Source organism: Mustela nivalis (assembly GCF_964662115.1).
Source record: "Mustela nivalis genome assembly, chromosome: 12".
In the NCBI taxonomy this organism is placed as follows: Eukaryota; Metazoa; Chordata; class Mammalia; order Carnivora; family Mustelidae; genus Mustela; species Mustela nivalis.
Genome location: NC_139031.1, coordinates 47,160,966 through 47,176,455, shown reverse-complemented (window position 1 = coordinate 47,176,455; position 15,490 = coordinate 47,160,966). Strand labels below are relative to the sequence as shown.

General features: G+C 42.8%; 1 long non-coding RNA gene across 3 annotated transcripts in view; it reads left to right on the top strand.

The window, feature by feature from the left end:
* The window catches only part of LOC309845360, a 138,875-nt gene that overhangs the window by 117,785 nt on the left and 5,600 nt on the right, over positions 1 to 15,490 (top strand). For 2 of the 3 annotated variants that reach the window (XR_014301239.1, XR_014301240.1), the window contains exons 4-5: positions 8,660 to 8,957; positions 14,791 to 14,889. This is a non-coding gene — a long non-coding RNA (uncharacterized lncRNA). The remainder of the gene's footprint in view (positions 1 to 8,659; positions 8,958 to 14,790; positions 14,890 to 15,490) is intronic. The other variant, XR_014301238.1, reaches the window with a different exon arrangement.

The window sequence follows — 15,490 nt, the reverse complement described above, 5'->3', positions numbered from 1 at the left end:
TTACTTCCTTTCTCAAACCTGTAATACTCAAATCTATCATCTTTGGGAGCTTACTAGATGCTAGCCACTGTGCTATGTGCTTTCCCTCTAACATCTGAAGTTAGTTCTTGCAAAGTCTCTTTGATGTGCATAGTGTTCCCATTTTACAGACGAGGAACTGAGGCTGAGGCCAGGAAACTCACCAAAGGATCAGCCAGTGAGTGGCAAGGCAAGAATTCCAAGACAAGCCTCCAGCCAGATACTATAACCCTTCCACAGTCGTGGAATCAGGACCATTTTCATACTGTGTCACAGGGTGGTTCCGAGTCCTGAGTGCCCATGCACTTGCGAAGCCCGTAACAAAGGCCCGTGGAGTGCTAGAAGCTGGTAGGAGCTCCCATCCTGTTCCTCTAAGGAGGCACTGCTTTTCAGGCTCAGCGGGGTTCGCATGGAAGCGGGGGCTGAGGGTCTGGTGCATGGGGCTTTACCCTGAACCAGCTTTCCTATGGACATTTTGGGGTTTGCAGCCTTAAGTGTGCGGAGGTTTAGTAAAACAAAGAATCCTCACTCCAGGTTGGATTTTAAATGCACCTGAACTGGGAACACAGGGTAGTGGTTCCGCAGAACATGCAGGTCTTTACTTTTCTACACTTGGAAGGAAGCTGCATGTTCCCCCATGCTTGCCATGGGGATGTGAGTCAATGCCGTGTGGGACAGGCACCCGCATAGGCCACCAGGGAGATAGGCAAGCACAGGCACTTTGATCACCTTCAATTAGAGCAGCTTAACTGGCTTCTTTCTCATTAGAAATATGGGGACAGCATTTAATGCCCCCACGGGCCTCTTGTCTGGTTGATAAAATCTTCCCATCTGTTTCCAGCATTGGATCCCTCCAGCTTCTTAAAAGCCCAATCAGAGGCTTTGCCTTAACTAGGAGAGAGCCAGGGTATGGGTAGGTTAAATGCAGGAATTTCTGCTGGCTTCAGCACAGTGGTTTCTGGAACTCATTGGTTTGGGTTTCTTGTTTTTGTTTTTGTTTTTTTTTAAGCAAATTGACTCCGAGGTTAGTTCCCTTTCTAGTTGATTAATCTCTTACGCTTGGCAATTACATATATTTAGAAAGTGGATAGGATTTGGTTCTCCTGCAATAGAACTAATTTGCCATTTGTGGTAAAGAGCAAAATTCCAGAGTCTATGGTGTGCAAAGCAATGGGTTTTGCCTTTCTTAGATGTACACCCTGGGCTTATGATTCTTGCACTAATCGTAGTTAAATTAGAGTGACTGGCTTGTTTATTTTAGATAATTTATAGCCATTCTGTGTTTTTTCCCGTTGCCTTAGAGAGGAAAGACAAAGTCACCATTTGTAGAATGCTCATTATGTTCTGGGCTTTTTATGTGTATTATTTAATTTCTTTCTCATGACATCTCTGGAGGAAAGCATTATAAGCTTTATTTCACAGACAGGAAGCCCGGCTAAGAACATGTCATGTTCAAGTTTACAGTTAGTAGAGGAGCTAGGGTTTGATCTCAGGCCAGCTGGCCCCACAGCCTTCCACTAAGTATACCGCTTCCCAGGCCTTCCAGTATGGGCCGAAAAAACGGAGCTGGAGCAATGAGGGGGTGACAGCCTGGCCCTGTTGTTTGGGAGGTTGACTGTAAGCATTTCTGTTACTACTCTATGTAATGAAAAGTTTCTTTTGCCCCATAGTATCTTGGTCTCACTAGTATTTTGTGTTGTAATATGATGTTCTTTTGGGTTCCCAACACAGCTCAATCACTCACCTTCTCCACATAACAAATTCCTCATTGATAAAACTGTGCTAATCATAGTATTTAGTTCTTAGTTGCTATGAGTTAAGTAAGGCACCGGTATAATGTGTGTGGGTGCCAAGTAAGGCTCAGTAAGGGGTCATCTGTTATTGTTGTTGTCCCTGAATGGCACACCTTCTGTGGCTAGTCAGGAGGAGCTCATCGTGCTCTGCAAGTCTTGCAATTCCTGAGTCTGTGTCACAATATATTATTAAGAAAACATGACTCTAAGATACTCTTTCTATTTGGAAGGTGATTGCTGGCGTTGGATTTTATGGCTTTCATGTGCTTGTTTCCTTTATGGAGTGTATAACTTGGGAGATGTATACTTTAAGCTCCCTATTCTTTGCAACAACTGTGTCTTTCATTCTCTTGCCTGCTGCCAAATATTTATGTAGTATTGGATAAATTCATTCACTTATTCAGTGAATATTGAGCTCCTACTTCGTCTTCCTAGGGCCTCGGAATGTATTCCCTAGGTTCCTGTGCATAAGGAGGCCAAGTTCTAGGGCAGGGAGACATATACTTTCATAAAGAGTCATATCACTCATCTCACTTCATATCACATATAGGAAATATGTTGGAGCCAGGAGAGGAAGCAGCTATCTGTGTCTGGAGGAAAGGGGGAGAGCAAGGAAGACTTTGAGATGGAGGAAACCCGGGGAGAGGAATGGGAGGCGTGTGACATTCTTTGTCTCAAGACGAAGGGGTGTGATAGGGTCAAACGCAGGTTACATGTGAGGGAGGCCAAAGGCAAGCCAAGTAAGGCCAACAGTCCCGATTAAGAAGGAATTTCCAGGCCACACCAAGGATCTGGGGCTTTATATGTACACACCCAGGGAACCTGACAAGGATTTAATGGAATGGGAGCATCAGATTTCCACTGTAGCAAGAAAGGCTGAGACTAGAGGCAGAGAGACCAGTTAATAATAAGAGCCGCTTGTGTTTTAACTCAGTCTTCAAAAGCACACTATGAAATAGGTACTGCTATTATCACTTTACTGATAAAGAAGCTGAAATACAGAGAAGAAACTAGCCCAGGGTTCACATTGTGACTAAGAAGGGGCCACTTGGATTTGAACCCTATCAGCGTGACTCCAGAGTCTGCAGATAGAAATGCTAGACAATGGTGTCTCACTAGAACTCTGCTGTCTAAGAAATGTCGGTAATGGTCCTCATGAGAGATGGTGAATACTGAACCACCTGTGTAGCCCTGAGGCTGCAGGGTCAGGGACAATTGTCCTCTGTAGCAGAGGTTGCTACATGTCCACTCAACATGCATTCTCTCTTAGAACTCCCCATTCTTATCTGAGCACCTGACTGCCTGGTATAGAGATTATAATCCCCAGCTCTCCTTGCAGTTGGGTGTGGCCATGAGGCAAAGTTTTGGCAAGTGAAATATTTAGGAGTGTCGTATGACAGCTTCTGTAGAATTTCCTCATGATTGGCACATGCCATTTGCCTCCTTTTTCCTGATCCCTTTCTCTATCCTGCTTTGTGGAATGTGGATGCGGTGGCTACCATCTTGGATCATGGCAGCAGGAGTCAATCCCCGGAAGGAGCTCAGACCCTTGGAGTCTGGGTGAAGGAGAACTCCTACACCAGTCTGAACTGCCTTCCCTGGGATTTTCCCTGAGAGAGACGTCATCTTTATTTTGCTTCAGACAGTGTTATTTTGGGTCTTTGTTGTTTTCGGCCAAACCTAACTCTTACCAATACATCCCCCAACTTCCCAGAGGAAAATGATAAATGTTGGAAATATGATAAAGTAGAAGGATCAATGTAAATGAAATCAACTCTGCATGTTGTGAAACAAAAATCACCATTCAATTTGTTTGACAACTGTTTACAAATCTCAACATTTTTGTCAAGGTAGACGATGAAAACGAGGAAAGCTACGATCAGTACAAGAGGAAGACCTGATTTCCCAGTGTATCAGGGTCAGGAGGCCCAAGTCTGCCAGCATTCCACTGTGTGGGGTGTCATACTCCTCACTACCACCCCACGGAAAGTGATCACCTGTAGTAGATTTTTTTATTAGTCCCCACCCCCTTCCTGTGATAATAGGATTATACATCCACGCCCTTTGCAACCTGACATTGGCAATGCCTCCTTGTAAAGTAGGTGGATAATACATTCCCTTGCCATTAATTTTAGGGCTTGCCCATGCAACTTGCTTGATCAATAGAATGTTAATGGTGGCAATACAAGTAGAGGCTTTAAATATGCTTGAGTAGTTCTATTTGCTTCTTACACTTCTGCCATGTACTGTGAGAAGGACATGTCCTTGAATGAGATGCTCATATATCAAAATTCATGAATACTCAAGTCCGTAGAAAGATGTGAAAATACCAACCTGGAAGCATCATGATCCAAAATGATGGCAGTGATCCTCTTATTTTGGTAACAGCTTCATTCGCATATAATTCAATTCACCCATTTAAAGTATATAATTCGATGGTTCTTTGTATTTTTACAGATTTGAGTAGCGATCATCACAATCAATTTTAGAATACTTCCATCAGCTCCCAGAGAAACCCCATACCCTTTAGCAATTACCTCTTACTCCCCAAATTCCAATCTCTTTCCATCCTGAGGCAACCATGAATATACCTTCCGTTTCTATGGATTTGTCTGTTCTGGACATTTCATATAAATGCCATCATACATTATGTATTCTTTTGTGACTGGCTTCTTTCGCTGAGCGTAATGTTTTAAAGGTTAATCCATGTGATAGCATGAATTGTTACTTCATTCTTATTATTGACAAATAATACTCCACTGTGTGGCTATGCTACATTTTATTCATCCATTCACCAGCTGATAAATTCAGTGGTACTTTTGCGTAACCACAGAAACATGCAGAAGGAAAAAGAGTGGTGCAGTGCGCTGATGATGGGACTGGTCATGTCCACATAGAGTTTCACCCACACAAGAGCCCATTTCTCACTGTAAATAAATATGTTGCCATACGATTTAATAAACCAGTCTCTCCAAGACTTACCAACATGAAACAGTGTCTCCAGGTACGATCAACTTACAATTTCACATAGCACATGAAGATTGAAAATTTCTACTAGGTAATTAAGTCCTTTCTTCTATCTGGTGTGCTGTGTGATACTATCAGAATTCTAGGGACGCCTGGGTGACTCAGTTGGTTAAGCAGCTGCCTTCGGCTCAGGTCATGATCCCAGCATCCTGGGATCGAGTCCCACATTGGGCTCCTTGCTCAGCAGGGAGCCTGCTTCTCTCTCTGTCTCTGCCTGCCACTCTGTCTGCCTGTGCTCTCTCTCTCTCTCTGACAAATAAATAAAATCTTAAAAAAAAAAAAAAGAATTTTAGTGTTACTTCCTCCTTCATGGCCTGTACTCTTCAATATCTTTATTTTACTGAATCAGCAGGTTTACTGATACCCAGTTTCAAATATATTTGTCCATATTGCTCATGGTCCACCAAGGACTCTGTCATCTCAATTATCATGAGAACACTAGAGTAACTAAGGAGTCCTGGTGTCCCACCAGGTCAGAAATATCAGACTAGAACAATTTTCTTTGGAGCAGTGACTGTCAACCCTAGAGATGGAGTAGCAGTACCTCAGAAGTGTACCCTTCAAAGACAGAGCAATATTTTGTCCCATTGCTTTGGTTTAATTTTGATTGAATGGAAGTTTTTATTAAAGAAGGGCAGGAGAATTTCATCTTACCAAAAGTGCTCAGAGACTTACAACTAGTAGATAGGTAAGTAGGGGCTGGAGATAGAACCCACAGCCAAGTGATTACAGTTAGCAACACTGTATTATAGACTTTAAAGTTGCTAAGTGACTAGATCTCAACTGTTCTCACCACAAAAAAGAAATAATAATTATATGACCTAATAGGGGTGTTAGCTAATTCCTCAGCAGTAATCACATTACAATAGATAAATGTATTAAATCAACCTGCTATATACCTTAATCTTACACAACGTTATATAACAATTATATCTCAATAAGAAAATAAAACAATCTTTCATGACAAAAAGTGTTCCGGGGAACATGGGTTTAGAAAGTTTAAAAAAATACTGTGTGAAAAAAAAAATACTCCACGGACAATAAACCCCAATGCCTACAGGACCAGACGGGAAGAACAGGTCACATGGAAGGATTGGAAAAAACCTCTATCAAGGTGGAGAATAGAGATCAGCTACATTTTTTAGTTAAATGCTGATACCATTAGACACAGATAATCAAAAGATGGGTAAAAATACACTTAGACATTATGAAATGCACTCTTGAAGAACGCTGTGAAAGAGATTCTAAAGCCCAGTTGAGATCCAGGGAGGGCAAATTGGGGATTGATTTGCCATTCCTGATTTAGCTTGGAATATAAAGTCATACGGATCTTCTGGGAAATTTTCCACACATATAGTGAAGAATTCCTGTATGATATCTTGCAGATTTCTCACCTATTTGAGAGAATTTATTCATACAAGCTCATGAGATTATTTTTCAGTTCGAGAACCATCGCGGGAAGAGCATCTCTCCCGTGTTTGGTGCCTTTGCTGATTGGTGGCGGAACAGAAATCTCCCCATTCCACCGATCAAACAGGGACCTCGGTCGGGGCTTTCTTCTCACTCACGCAATGCAAAAGCAACCAGACTACATCGCCTCCATTCCCAAAGGGCAGCTCCTTAAAGCGGCTGCGCTCGCCGACCCTTCCCGCCCCTTCCCGCCCCTTCCCGAGCTTCCGCAAGGCTGCGGCAGCTCCCCCTGCAGGTGGAAGGAGGAAAAGGGGCCAGAAGTCCGCAGGAGAGGAAGGAAGAGGAAGTGCCGCTGCGAGGAGTAAATCTTCATTACTGTGAAAAAGGGAACCGTGATTTTACTCTCCCCGTTTTTATGAAGTAAAATAAAATGGAAAAGAAGAGCGAGCGAGGTGATGGCTTAGTAAACGGCCTCAAACCTAGCACGTGTTTATTTAAGCGTCTCTGTGCAAACATAACCCTGGGTGTCCGTTAAATCAGCAGGCATGTCAGTTGGTACTTCTGGTTACAGACCATTTTACGGTCATACATCATTCATAGCCGTAAAAGCCATTTGCCCTTTGTCACCCAACCAATCAGGATCCAGCCAAGAGGAAGCCGAGCAGGAGCCTGGCAGTTTTCTCCGGGCTCCTCTGAATTTCCTCAACCTGGTTCAGCAGAATGTTACAGAAAATTAACTCTCCTGGGTTATTAAGAACCCCTTCCCTCTCCCCTTCCCTACTAGACAGCTGTATATGATTTCAGGCTAATATGTACCCCATCCCAAGCAACACCTTGTGACGTCATCCGGGGCCAAAGCCGCAGGCGCTGCACACGAGGTCGGTGTCACACCTGCTGCTCCGAACCCCCGGAATGAAGGTGCCGGGATAGGGGCACAGCTCGCCCTTCCTGTGCAAGTCACCAAGGCCCACTTCCAGCAGATCTGAAATTGCCGTCAGTGTCGAAGCCACCCAGTGGGTAACCTTGATCTGCCCTTGCATCTCCCTTGCGAGTTCACGTTGCTTCACTCCTCGCCTCCTTGCTGTTATTCTGTGATAGAAACGGAGATGCCTGCCAAGGCCTGATGACCGCCTCGGGCCTTGCAGACCATGCATCTCGCGGTTCTTCCCAAATGCATTTGCCTCCGGATGGTATTTCACTTGAAATGCCTCCCCAAGTCGCGGGTCCTCCCTTTGTATTTCTTATTCCTTAACTCTTTCTGGGTGCACACCTTCATTCTGAGTAAGCCTCTGGAGCGGTGGACACCACCCCAGGGGGCGCTGGGACAGCCCGGTCCGTGGCCCCCGCTCCATCTCTGCTCGGGTCTGTCCCTGGCCTCTCCAGTCGTAACGGGCTAGGATCAATTTTCCAGTGGCAGCTTGGCAATAATAGTGCAAAATGTATATTAATACAGAAATAGATTGTGAAACTGTCCTTAAACAAACAAATGAGCCACTTTAAAATATTACTGCTATAAATGACCATGACAGTAGCACAGCACATATAATAAAAAATAGCTGCTCAAGAGAAGCTGCTGAATTACTATAGTAATAAACCAGATGTGATTATTATCATTTAACACGGTCATTGAATACCATGAATCCCCGAAGCCATTAAAATATTTATGATTAAACATTTGCTATTCCTTAAAACAGAACATATAGTTGGGTACTAAAAAACTGTTAAAGTATTATTTCAGCTAATATATGCCAGTTCTATAATAGAGGTCAACCAACATTGCTGGAATTCTCTAGAAGAGCGATGAACAGCTGCCTCTCCATATCTTGACATATTTCAGGATGTTTATGCTAGTATTATATACTCTCATGGTCCTGGGGAGGGTGTATCAACTACACACTGCGAAGGTAAAAATATGTTCCTGTTCTTTATATTCATGAACAGATGTGGGCTTGGGGGCTGTTCTGGTCATTCTTCTAGAAAAAAAAGCAGATGTAGCAGATGCTTTCAAAGCCCTGTTCATATCACGCGGCATTTGTCTTACGCCTTCTTCAGCAAGCATCTCCACCAGGCGGCCTTCATTTGGCCAGCAGGGGCCCGAAGAAGGGCCAGGGAGTGAATGCCCCTGGGAGGGGCTCTTGGCTCTGGCGGATGGAGCCGGGGAGTAAATATCTTGGCCAAACGTATGGACATAGCTCTCTTTCAGGCTTTGCTCTTTGCCTGTACTCTTGACCTGGTTGCTTTCCTGATGATTGTTTTCAGTTAAAATTTTAGTTCCGTTAAATACCAATTGGGTTTGTTACGCTAGGCAAAAATATGGCAGTGTCTTCTCAAATTTAACTGGAGACACTTCTGAGCCACAAGGTCAGTATTCCGGGTATTCTCTTCTCATCTCTCTTCCTGTTTCTCGGCAGTCCCAGCTTCATCAGTGGATGGGGGCCGTTGCCAGGAAAGGAACTCATCCATCCTTGGAGTGTCCCAGTGATGGCCCAGGAGCAGAGAGCTCCGTGCTGGAAAAGAAGAGCTGAGTGAGAATTCTTCGTCGCTGTTGCTTGAGGTTTACTTGAAGACTTTAATTTTTCATGCTATCAGAACTGGCTATTTCTTATTAAATGGGTACCGACAGTAATCACCATTCCTTGTATCTTTAGAGACATATTTTCCAAGAAATAAGATGCTTGAGTTGCTTCAACCCTGCCAAGGGACAACGCGGTAAGAAACAAAAATGTGGCAATTCTAGAAGGAGATCTATTCCTTACCTGTCGTAAATAGATAAAACACATTGTGTGACTCTTTCGTGTGTCCTAGTTTGTTAGTTGCTTAATTTTCTCATTTGTGAAAGGGCCATAGCAACTGTAAAAATCGATAAAATGTGTATAGATTATTTATATAGACTATGTATGGGTAATAAACATTTAATAAACAACTTATTAAATGATGAATGAATGGTGAATGTACCCACTATGAAGCTGTTCCACACTATCCTGGTGACAACTAAATTCTTGGCATCAGATATTACCTAGTGGGAACACATTTCATTCCCAGCATGTCTCTCTCTAGCTTCCCATCATATGGTTTGGGCAGTGTCATATATCTCTGTCATGTGGGTTTCGTATTTGCCTTAGACTCCCAGGTTATATTTGTCGAGGTCCATCCTGCTCTTGCTGTGGTTTCTCATTTGTAGGTTTAATAACCTGGGCGGCTGCCTGATATATATACAGGAAAGCTCACAAAACCTCAGAGTGGAATAAAAAACATTTTCGAAGACCCCTGCTGGCTCAGTCAACCCTAATGAGCTATTAGATCATTAGAGACTCTTTGCCATCAATTAGTCATTAGATCAGCAACCATTCGTTGATGACAGGGCTCTCCTACTTAAAGGGATAGTGCTGCTGGAATGCGAAAGGGCCATTGCTGGCATCTCTGAAAACTCTGAAAAAGTAACTCCACATGGTCTTTTCAACTGTCAGGTATTCCAAAACCTAAAAGGAGGTTCATCTACTATGGCTGCTAAATTTTCAGGTCACCTTGACTTAGTAAGAATTTCCAATTAAAGAAGAACTGAAGGCTTCTTATAGTTTACGTGTAGATATATAGCCCAGGTGGAGTAAGAACAGGTCACATCCTCTTGTCCATGTGCCTTGTCCATGATTTCTGTGACTTCTAGGGCCTCATGTTCTCGTGGGTCTTTTCCTCCAATACCTTGTCCTGCTGACCTCAGGACCTGTCTTGGACCTCAAGGCTGCTCTCTTTTTGGCCCTGTGACCAACTGGACATACCCAGTTTCCTGGAGGCCTCCAATTCCTACTCATTGAGGGCACTGTATATGGATCTATGCTGCCAATTGCACTTGTGTGCATGTGTGTGTCTGTGTGTGCACGCTTGCACATAACCAATGTTACCTAGCCATCCAGCTTGGCAGATAACTAACTGCTAACTAAGAATTGATATTGGGTATCATTTTTGGTACTAGTTCCTTTTTACATCTACATCAAGGGCAAGGCCAGCTTTCCTCCTAAACATCTCCCAGCAGCTGCTCTGCCCTTCTCTCTCAAAATACTCCTTCTCTCTCTCTGATTCTCAGGCTGTACCCAGAGCCTCAAAATCCCTCCTGTGCTACTAGGCAGAGCAATTGACCACTGTCTTGGACCCAATCCAAAAGCAAGCAAATGGTCCTTATAAGTACTTGCTAAAATGATGATGGTTCTGTCCCCTAAGATGAATTCTGGTGCAGCTCAACTAACAGATGATTTTCCCCAAATATGTGTGTTATTTGTATAAGTAATCAAAGATCATGTGCATCAATGCTTGATATATCTTCAGGAATTGTATTGGAGAACTCCATAACCCACAGTGCATCCACCAAGACATAGCACCTTCTGGAATGAACCATGATCTCTTATGGTTAAGCAGAGCCAAAGTTTGTCTCTGTTCAAGTGCATTCCTGAAACTATAATGAGCAAATACAATTCCCAGTGTGTAAACTTTTGTCTAAAAGTGCTTCCTGGCTATCTTCAAATGAAAGTAAATGTTATCACCTTTTAAACTGGTAAGAACCTTTTGGAGGAGCATTATTCTGCTAGGAATGTCCGAGACTCAGTGGGGAGGATGAGTGCCCTTTTGAGGTGGGTGGAACTGAGTTGCCAGATCCTCTCTGCCCTAGAGAAGTTGGTGTTTGATAAAGATTCAATTGCTGATGATGTTTACTAGAGAGAGTCTATTAAGTTTAGCTCATTTATCTTCAAATTTACTTTCATGTTCTACAGACAACATAAGTGTTTAGTCCTTTCTGTTAAGAACAGGAACTACAGGGTAAAGTCTGTGTCTTTTTAAAGGTGAAATGTGGGGGCACCTGAGTGGTTTAGTGGGTTAAGCGTCCCATTCTTGGTCTCAGCACAGGTCTTGATCACAGGGTCACGAGTTCAAGCCTCACAATGGGCTCCACACTGTAAATGAAGCCTCCTTAAAAAAAAAAAAAAAATAGTGAAATGTGGTTCTTTAATATTAATTTTGGGGGGAATCCTGGAATGATTCTTAGCAATAATGACAAAAATCACTTTCTGATTTTTTTTTTCTTTTTTTGAACCAGCCTTTGGCTTTATGTGAGGAGCAACACAAAGCCCTATTGGACATTACCACCCTTTTTCTCATAGCGCCTCCATGAGGCAGGAAGATGACCTTCTATTTTACATGGAAGAATACTGATTTCATTTCACCTACATATTACTTTTTCAAGAAGGCTTCCCTAGCTTCCTCGATTATCACGCTCACCACATTTTATTGTAAATGTTGGTCTATCTGTCAGCCCCACTAGATTCATATGGGCAAGAACCACATCTGTGTTGTTACCTGTTACCCACTGTGCCTAACTCAGTGCCTGGCCTATGGTAGGTACCTACTAAGTATTTGCCAACTGACTGGTTGGATCAATGAATCGGTGTAGAGAGGAGGAGTAACTCACTCAAGGCCTCTGGGTAGGAAGTGGAACCAAGACTCAAATCCACATGGCTGGACTGTTGAGCCCAAGCTCTTAAATGCCATCTAGCAATTTCCTCCACCCGATCCCCAGCCCCCATACAAAAACAACATATTGATTTGAACAGTGATATCTTTCTTGCTTCCAAGGCACACACTTTTAGTCTTTGTGGAAATGTAAGCTCCATAGCAAAGCATTTTTCATCCCTGGGGAAAGGCAGAATTCCTCCCTGAATTTACCCCCCTGAGTTGTGTAAAAAAGCCCCTGACCCTTGGTGTACCCAGAAGCATCCCAAGCCATGCCTTCTCCAGATCATGTTCAAAGCTCCAAAGAAATCTATTTAAGACTCCAACGTCCAGCCTTGAGAAATTCTTAATGGTCCAAATACAAAGGGGCAGAGTGGGCAGATGATGCAGAATTGAGGATGGTAGGGGCAGCGCAGAGTTTCTTTTCTTAAATGAAAAGCCCAAATAAAATAAATAAATGAAAACATAAATCACAGTGTCTTCTGCGGGCTCCTGGCTGGAGGAAAACAAATTAGAAAGGGCTTGAATGAAAGGAGTATTGAAGAAGCTTGACTTGAATTAAGTGGTTATATATTTTAAAAGCACTTTTGTTGGGTCCTGTAAAAATAGCAAATAAAAAGGTAGTAATATCCCCTGGCTCTGCGAGGCAAATACCAGTAATAAAGTAAGCTTGGGTATGTTGTGTATGTGTATTGGGAGGGGGGAATTTAAGAGTATAAACTTCAGTAGAAGGGAAAAGCAAAGCATTTGGTTTAGAAAGACTTTCGTTTTCCCTTAATAATTAATGATGAGGTGCTATGTTTTCAAATAGATATCATGTGTCTTTCTAACACCATTCACTTTGCTCTTAAAATGGCCCCCAATGAAATTTAAAGACAGAACTTGAATTTTTTTTTCTTTGACAGGAAGCCTAAAGGAGTTATTTCAGGGCTATCGAATACTTATAATTTCGGATCCATTTTACAATCCCTTTGTACATAGTCCGAGGGGAATTTCACAGCGAAAACTGCAACAAGCACCTACCACAGGCACCACCAGCGAATCTGCAACTCCTTTTTTGACCTGCCGTGTTATGATTAATTTAAAAATAAACAGCGACTGGCGAGCTTAGATATTTTTTTACAAATACATAGAGGCTGGGGCAACACATTTTGCAAAAATGGTTACGGGAGGAAATAACGCGGGGAGGGTTACCAGGAAAGAGCCAAATGAACTTTCTCCTCGTTAAGAAATGTTTAGGTCCCTTTGTTTGAAAATGGCAGGTGGGTGGTGCAATTCCAGTGTAATTTCAGAAAGCCATCTTCTGAATGTAATAAACATGTCTGCAATAATAGGATTCAGAAAAGAGCAAAATGCATTCCAGACACCCTTTGATTGTGCATACAGAACAGAGAATTTAGCTATAATTGGCTATAACACAGTTATGGACGGCAAATGACACACCGTGGGGTTGGGAGATGTAGCAGCTCTGATTAGCGATGGTTCAGTTCAGCTGAACACCACACATAAAATAGCAGGCATTTGGTGACACAGCACCTTCCCTCCCTTCTTGTCCCCTCTCCCGTCCCCCGTCCCTCTCTCCTCTCCTCTCCTCCCTCCCTTCCTCGCTTTCTTCCTTTCCACCTCATCGAAGCATCATAACTTAGATGAGAAAACTTGTTTTGTTATTGTTCAACTAATCAAATGTCAGCCAAGCCTTCATTCTCTTCAGAGAGTAAGAGTCACATGGAAAGGGGAAGTAGGAGCCCGTGGGGAATTGACTTTTGGAGAACTAGATGTAATTTGAATCAAGAATTATAATAGGAAATAAACCATTACAATAAACAAGGAAACATGTACACAATTACTTTCACGGTGTAATTTTATTCACTCTAGTTGAGAAAATAAAGAGATAATACTGACCGTAGCACCTGGGTATTTAATGCGAACTGTAAAATCTATTATATTAAACAAAGTCAAAAGCAATGTGAAAGATCTTGAATCTATTCAAGGCATGCACCTCATTACAGACTTAGCAAATTAAAACACAAATAGGATTAGAAAAGAATAATGTAACAATCTCCCACTACGGTCCCTAGAGCATTAAGTCATAAATTGGGTTTGCATTAAATTGTGCCTGCAGTATTGAATTCAGGGAAAGAGCTGTGGGCTGGAGATAAACCATGCTGGGCTACTCACCAACTTTGGCAAAGCTATGTGTTTTCTGAGACGTGTAGTAAATTTGTTAGACTATAGCAGGTCCACAAAAAAATGAGCACTTCATATCTTAATTAAAAAAACAGTGGTGTCACACTGTATGTGGTTTCCAGAGATATAAATGCAGACAAAAACCCGTATGTGAAAAGGAGCTTGGTTACCTGCGTGAGTTTCAAGCCATTTCACTAAATGCACTGCTTACTACCAGACACAATAATTGGTTTGTTTTAGGTTTGTTTTAGCTCTCAACACCACGTTTTTGATCAATTTGTTTTGCTTTTATCTTTTTTTTTATTTGTTTGTTTTTGCAAAGGAAGGAAGGAATGGAAGCAAACCATCGTCTTTAGAGAACACGTGTGGGCTTTTAGAATACTCAGAGGAACATTCTCTTTCATTCCACGTGAAGATTAGGCCTTAAGTATTCTGGCTGATCTATAGAAAAATACATGGGACTTATTTTTTAAAAGAAAGTGAATGTACTAACATATATATATATTTTTTTAAGTGAGGCAGGCTTTGGAAAAACATTGTCTACTGCAATGCATGTTCCTTCTAATAGGGGTTTACTCTCTTTGGTTTGTCTCTTAATTCCTTGTGTGAGGGAGACTGACCAGGAAGAGGAATTCGTTCCGATCAGCGTAGGACGACACCCTCATGTTACTTCCTATCTACTGGCTCTTTGCAAATAGGCAGGCCACATGCAGAAAGCCGACCGCCAGTCCTGTGTCCTCAGGGCTGCTTTCAGGCACAGGCCTCTATTTTATTTTCTCTGACTTCCTAAGGCTGCTATGAGAATTACAGAAAACAAATGTAAAACGCCGAGTGCTCAAAAACGTTTGTCTCCCAGATCCCGCTTCATCACGGAGTGGAAGTCACGGAAGAAGCATTTGAAGGCAAGCCAGCTGCCCCGTTCCGCTGGCGTGTGTGTGACCTTCCGTGCTTCATGGTATGCAGGAACTTTTCCCTTCTGGAGAGAAATATTTCTACAGCTCCCTGTTGGGGGAGGTCCAGCTCTTCCTGGACAGTTGCGTTTCCTTTCCTCTGCCTCTGGGCTCCCGCCCTCTCCCTTCCAGCCTGTGCAGCTGTTCTGACCGCCAGGCGAAGTCTTTCTGCATCACACTTAGTAGCAGACAGTCTGTTTCAACCGGCATCGTATAGTTTTAAAAGCTTATTTGAAAGTCGAAACGACTCCCATTTTGGCTTTAGTAAGACAAATATGGACAAAATCATGCAGTGCCCCTTAAGTATGATGGATACTGGGGACCCAATGAAGTTTCCCGTAGCCAAAGTCTGGCTCATCATAGGGGCAATTTTTCTGCCACGTTATTTATGTGGTGGTTTTACTTCTAATTATGGCTCATGATGGCTGTTAGTGCCGAGCCGTAAGAGAGCAAACTGCATTGTACTGCCATTTAACTCCAGCCCATAAAACGGGTGATAAAGCTGAAGGCTTAAAACCAAAACAAAACCCCCCCAAAACGTAACTTTCTGTAACAAGCTCACATCCGCTTCTGCCATTCGGAGACTGGAAACCTTCACTGAGGAAG